The following is a 7,433-nucleotide window of genomic DNA, read 5'->3' on the forward strand; positions in this document are numbered from 1 at the left end:
AACCAGAGTAGGGGGACACCAGGTATCATGGATTGCTTCTGGAAACAGAATAAAAGACAAACAAGTGAAACACATACACAAAATTACATATTTCAAGTAAACTGATATTTATTTCAGCAAAATGTGTAGAAGCATACAGGGCACTTCCCATCTAGAAATAACAATTATTTACTGTTATTTAAGTTAGTTTATTTGAAACAATCCTAATTAAGGTTTCTAGATTTTAGTCTTAGTTTAAGAAATACGGTGAGGCAATAAGGAGATGTCAGGAGTACAGTCAGTAGTATAAAATGTGCCCACATGATGTCACTGTGGCACATCTCATCACATACATTATCAGTGGAAAGATCAAGCTGCAGTCACTGAGGGGCCACTTACAGAAATTCAGATACAAGTGCAAGAGCACTATGAAAGCAAGAACGCTTGAAGGAGCAGCTGCTTCGGGGCTGCATTTGCACAAAAAATAGGGTTGAGGGCAGGAGGGGGCCCCCCATGTGCCTTGCACCTCCTGTCCCTCATGAATAAAGCATTGCTAAATTCAAGTAGCACTGTATACCCTGGTAAATCATTTTGTACCCTATGTTGCACTTGATGACCCCATGTCAAATTAAATTCAATTGCACTTTAGTTCTACTCACTTTTCACACTTCTTTTCCAGAAATGAAACAAATCTATATGCTCAATAATATTACAAATACATTATATGATACAAGAGCTATATTGGTGGCCTCACGTTTTCATTGATAGGCCCCCAGTAAGCTTGCTACTTGTTTTTATGGCAATGACATATAGGGCTACTATTTGTACAAATTGCCAGAAAATACACTGCCAAAGACAATACTGATAATTGTCTCTACTAAAACACACAAATTGCCTAATAACTCAAAATGCATAAAAAAGCTATTTTGAGTGATTATATAATTTGAGTGTTGTGGAGTCCTAGAAACTATTCAAGGAATTTTGCATATTATTCTTAGGAAGCTATTTTGTAATTTTACCCTCCTGTCTGCTCTCTTCGAAACTCACCTTTTCACATGTTTAGATGTTAATAAAATGATGAGCAGACAGCTAATTAAATCTTTAGTTTTTTTTTGGGCCCTGTGATAAGTGCACTGGCTGCATAATGGCAATATGTATCACTGTTACCACTGTTTCTTAGAGCTATCCCTGGAACTGTTATGTCTTTGTTATGTCTGTGTCATATAGGGTGCTAGAAGTGGTAGGTAATCAATAGGGTATATTTATCAAAGAGTGAAGTCTGAGAATGCCACAGCCCGCTACAGTGAAATTCTGCCACTCTCCATTCATTTTTATGGGAATTTTAAAAGAGTATTTATCAATGGGTGAAGGTGAAAGTTTACCCTTTAATAAATATGCCTTTAAAAATACACCTCTTAAAGGAACAGTTTAGTGTCAAAATGGGTGAATAGATAGTATGTAGTGATGGGTAAATTCACAAAATGGCGCGGGCGTCTCGTTTTTGACGTTTTCTTTCAACGCCGGCAAATTTTTTTTTTGACACCAGCAAATTTTTTCGGGCGAATTTTCGTGGGCGTTTCGCTAATTTATTCGCTGGCGGCGAATCACGCAAATTCGTCACGAATTCACACCTGCCGAATAAATTCGCCCATCACTAATAGTATGTTGTAAAATAAAAAATATTTCGAATATAGGTGGTTAGCCAAAAATGTAATGTATAAAGGCTGGAGTGGCTGGATGTCTAACATAACATAAAAAAACACTACTTCCTGCTTTTCAGCTCTCTAACTCTGAGTTAGTCAGCAACCTGACCCTTAGCATGCAGGTCAGATTTAAAAGCAAATGTTGACCCATGACCCATGTGTCCCCCCTCAAGTCACTGCCTGGTGCCTGGTAAGAAGTGTTCTGGCTATTATGTTAGACATCCAGTCACTCTAGCCTTTAGAGATTACATTTCAAGCATATTTGTGCAGAATAAACATTAACAAAATACGGATGTTTAAATAAAACCTCAATATTTTGTTTCTTTACTGATGGATCCCTCATCCATATTTATATCTACTTATATCTCAGTGGCAGCTCAATGCCCTAGCAATTGCAGACATTATTTTCCTTTGTTCCTGTCAAAAATAAGGTGAAAAATTACTGAATGTTTCACGTTGTATAAACTTTTTAATCTTCACCTCTGCAAGAGAAGCTTAAACTGCATCTTAAACAATGTTTCAAACTACCCCAGACAACGATCAATAGTGAGATACATTGTTTAACAGCATCACCAACACATAGAGGAACTCTCATTGATATAATCATGACCAAATAGTTTTTTTTAGCATTCTTTCTTATAGTTATTGAGATATGAATGGTTTATTGTGTGCTTCCTCAGTCTGACAGGTTATCTGTTGCAAACAAGTTCATTAGAAATCACTGACTCATACTGGAATCAGCCAGATAGAGAAAAGGAAATCTGTCAGTGACTCACAGCTAGGGTTATTGTTGCAATCGGAAAAATATTGGTTGAGAAAGTAACAAATTAAGAATACAATTAACATGAATGTATAAACTGTAAGAAAACATTAATAGAAACTATTACTGGAACAGATATTTTAAACATTCAGTACCGTTTTGTAAACCTATCTTTTTTAGGGGCATGGTACAGTATATTTTCTCCGTTGGTGTATATACGGTTGTATATTGGTGCAAAAACACACAATTTCAAGTTTCCACACAGAAATCAACCTTTTGACTGACAGGGTGGAAGGCATTGTATCACTTTTTCTTTGCTGGGGTATATATACAGTATCAAAGAAAATGCACCACATGCCCCTAGCCTTGTATGTTATTGATGGTTTCCACAATATATGCTAATGCTAATGATAGTATGCATTATCTGCATTTGTACACACTATTGTGCAGGTCTGTACCAAAATATAGGTAGCTCATATTGAGTTTATTATGCAAGTCCTCCTTCTCCTTCACAGGGAAAATGTTTATACTTGTTTCATGTTGTATTAAGAATTATATAACATTATAAGAATCAACATAAACTCTCCAAAAAACAATGTTTTATTTTGATAAAAATATTATTAAAATTAATCTTTCTTATGGGCTGGATAAATGAAATGGAGGGTGCATTTATACCACATCTAGTTACTTTTTTAACAGCAAACACATGGCAGCTCACTTCATATCTTCATGCCAATGCTTTGTAATAGACAAATGAGCAGTAATTCTTATGAGTAAATGAGGTTTGCACATTTCTGTGGCTTAAGTATTTTTTTTGGTACAGTTTACCTTTAAGGGCAAACTTTATTCAATGTTGGACTGGTCTGACAGGTTACTGAGGTTTTTCCTTGTGGGCCCTGACCTTAGTGGGCTTTTTTTCCTTTGTGGAGTACAGTACATTAATGTTTTTCTACCTTTTCCAGATTCTGCTTGCTCCCAGCACTGAGAAAGATAGGAAGGAGTTAATTTAGAAGTCTGTTCCAATAAGGAAATGACTGAAGCCAGATTTATTGACAAAGGTAAAGAGGAGAATCCAGGGAGGCTGGGGGAGTTTCCTCATAGACATCAGTGAACTGGCAACTAGTTGGCAAAAAACTTCTTCTATGCTATATCAATCAGTTACATTTCATCTACAATGAACTTTTCAAACAGGGGGGGAAAGTTCATACCCCCTACCAGGGTTATTAGTTCTTATTAATAGAAAAAGGTTTTAGGGCTGTGGCTGATGGGCCCTCGATACCAGGGGGTATATTTACGAAAATGTGATCTTCACAGTTCTCAGAGTCAAATACCACCTTGCAACAGGATCTTGACAAACTGGCAATCGGGCAGCTAATTGGCAAATGAGATTCAATGTTGATAAATGTAAAGTCATGCACCTGGGATGTAAAAATATCCAAGCCACTTATACCCTTAATGGGACTGCAGTAGGCAAATCCATTATGGAAAAGGACCTTGGAGTTCTTGTAGATGATAAACTTGGCTGTAGCAAGCAATGTCAGTCAGCAGCATCAAGGCAAATAAGGTCTTGAGCTGTATTAAAAGGGGCATAGATTCACAGGAGGAGGGGGTCATTCTTCCACTTTATAGAGCACTGGTAAGGCCCCATCTAGAATATGCCGTACAGTTATGGTCTCCATCACTCAAACAGGACATTATTGTATTAGAGAGGGTACAGAGAAGGGCAACTAAGCTGGTAAAAGTTATATAAAATCTTAGCTATGAGGAAAGACTGGCAAAATTGGGGATGTTCACGCTGGAGAAGAGACCCTCAAGGGGTGAAATGATAACTATGTATAAATATATAAGGGGATCATATAATAATCTCTCTAATGCTTTATTTACCAGTAGGTCTTTCCAGCTTACACAAGGTCACCCATTCCGATTAGAAGAAAAGAGGTTCCGCCTAAATATTCGGAAGGGTTTTTTTTAAAGTGAGAGCTGTGAAGATGTGGAATTCTCTCACTGAATCAGTTGTACAGGCTGATACATTAGATAGCTTTAAGAAGGCTTTGGATTGCTTTTTAGCAAGTGAGGGAATACAGGGTTATGGGAGATAGCTCATAGTACAAGTTGATCCAGGGACTAGTCCGATTGCCATTTTGGAGTCAGGAAGGATTTTTTTCCCCCTCTGAGGCAAATTGGAGAGGCTTCAGATGGGTTTTTTTGCCTTCCTCTGGATCAACTGGCAGTTAGGCAGGTTAAAAAAAGTAAAAAGGTTGAACTTACTATGTTACTCTGTTACTTATTTATCAAAGGGTGAAAGTGAAAGTTAACCCTTTGATAAATACGCCTTTAAAAATCCCATAAAAATGAATGGAGAGAGGCGGCATTTCACTTTAGAGGACTGTTCTCTAAGTTCACTCTTTGATACATATACCCCCAAGTTCGCTGGTGGGCCCTTGGTATCCTAGTTTGACACTGCTTTCAGTATGCTACTTTCACCCTACTTACACAATGTAGTTTGGAAAATGCAGCCTTCCTTTCACAAACTGTTTAATTTTGAAAATAAAAAGAGGGACAAAAAATTTGCTGCTCGTAGCGTGGCAAATGTTCTTTGGCCACTCCCATTTTTTGGCCACACCCCCTAATTACCATGTTAATTTTACAAAATTTAGCAGGTAATGAACATATTTCTGTGGTTTTCTTTCAGTTATTACAGTTTTGCTAATGAAAGTGAATTGCCCTTACCCTAAAGCTGTGAGTCTAACTTCTCCCAAGGGGTCTGTTATCTAAATTGTTACAATTACTTATTTCTTATCTCAAAATTGTTACAAAAGTATCTTATCTAAACCTTCTGGCTGTTCTGGGCTCTTTGCCAAAAGCCAATTAAGTTAGAAACATTGTTTATTTTTTTGAGCTGTTCAGTGCAGTGAGCTGTCAAAAGAGGGACTGTCCCTCTGAAAACGGGACAGTTGGGAGGTACTGCTTTATTTTATGTGCTTTATTATTTATCAGTGCAGCCTTGCCATGTTCCAGACAAAAAAATATAGTTGAAATTACCATTCAATTTTCTGTGTCCCCACATAAATTACAGAACACTAGCCTTTATAATTGTTAAAGGCATATCATGTTGCAAGGCTAAACTATATGTTTCTATATCAATCTCTGTCTCTGCCCTGGTATAACTCTGGGAGAGATCAGAATGATTAACAAGTACTGGGCTGCGCAGCGCTCATTGTTGCCTGGAGATGTGACAATTTGGAAAAACATTAGTAATGGCCGAGCACAAAACTGCAGAGTCACTGCTATACTTTCAGTCACAGAACTGGAAACAGTGCGGGAACAAACTGTGAACTTAGAACAGCCCTGGTGACAGGGAATGCGCTGTCCTAGCGCCGATACTTGCTATAGTCAGTCCCAAACATGGGAAGCAGCAGGTAAACTGATCCTTTAACCCTCCCTTTACACACGACAGCTTATTAACCCCTGCTAGCCCTGCTCAATGATTTAACACAACAGCGAGCTGGTGGGGATTTGTTACGTGCCTGGATTGTGTGTGTGTGTGTTTTACAGTTTAGTAGCATTTGTTATTACAGTGACAGCACTCAGGGCTGATAATAGTGGTGGGTGTGTCAAGGGTAGAATAGATTAAATGGAGCCTTTGGGTTATTTAATAGGTGGCACTTATTGCTCAGGTGCAGTAACCTATCAGGTAGCATTTACTGGTGACCTGTTGGATAGCCTTGTTACGGAGTGCTAGCGGTACTGTCTTGTTAAATTGCCCTAGAATAGGCACTATGACAATAATCAGTTGTGAAGAAATTGTCACATGCAATTGCCCAGAGCTTTGAATTCACAAAACTGTAAGGGTCCAGATTCTGTTTCACTAAACATTTTGAATTTGGCAAATTCTGCATCCCACATAAAGTACTTGGATTCAGCCAGATCCCAAGTATTATTGAGAAGTCAGCACATGAGGCCTCAAAATCTTCAGTGCTGCCCATTACTTTTCTAAACATATTGCACAGTTAAAGGAGAACTAAAGCTTAACTAAAAAAGTAGCTAGAATGTTGTACATTATGTTTTGTGCTTCTGTACCAGCCCAGTAGCCCCCCATCTTCTTTTCTGCTGATTCACTGCACATGCTCTATGCTGCTGTCACTTACTGATCTTACGGACCCACTCACAATATACAGTACCTTTAGAATATAAATGTCACAATATAAGGCTGATTATTAATTAATACAGATAATTACTACTTTGCAGCACAGAAACCAGTGCAATTAGCATCAGAATTTAATAACCAGTCCTGTAGCATCATCTTATATTACAGACCAAACTCATTTTGTGCTTGATAATTTGTGACAGCCCCTAAACTTGGCTTCTCAACAGCTGCTCAGAGCCCACTGACCATGTGAGTGTCACTGACACTTTCCAAGATGGTGACCCCCGTGACAAGTTTGAAGTCCTGGATCATTTCTGCTATTGACAAGCTGAAACTTTAGGCTGGTGCAATAAGTTCAGTATATAAAATATGGCATTTTTAGCCATACTCATTTTAAGGGTTTAGTTCTCCTTTAAGCAATTTTTGAAAGAAGAGTAATTCTGAGAGTTAATATATCAGTTGTTTTTACCGGGTGACAAAAAGGGGCAAGCAGACATGGGCCCCACGCTATTGGCAACAAGTTTTTCATTTTTTTAAGAACAATCTGAAACAGTATCCTAACATTCTCACACAGTACAAGTTATATTATATTATAGTCTCTGCATGTAAAATACTTTAACCTGACTAATCAAGAGAAAATACAGCATCAGGAAGCAAACAGGTGAGTCCTGCCCTTACCGCCTGCCATAGACTATGCCTACATGCCTGGCCCCCTTAACCACTAACATCTGCACAGGTTTCCGATTAGTGGAGTATGGTTGTAAAACCCTTTATCAATGGGCGTAGCTGCAGTTTTTTTCCTGAAAAATGGAGTGCAGCAGTTTGCACAGAGAAGTGAGCAAAG

The sequence above is a fragment of the Xenopus laevis genome, chromosome 1S, assembly GCF_017654675.1.
Source record: "Xenopus laevis strain J_2021 chromosome 1S, Xenopus_laevis_v10.1, whole genome shotgun sequence".
NCBI lineage: Eukaryota > Metazoa > Chordata > Amphibia > Anura > Pipidae > Xenopus > Xenopus laevis.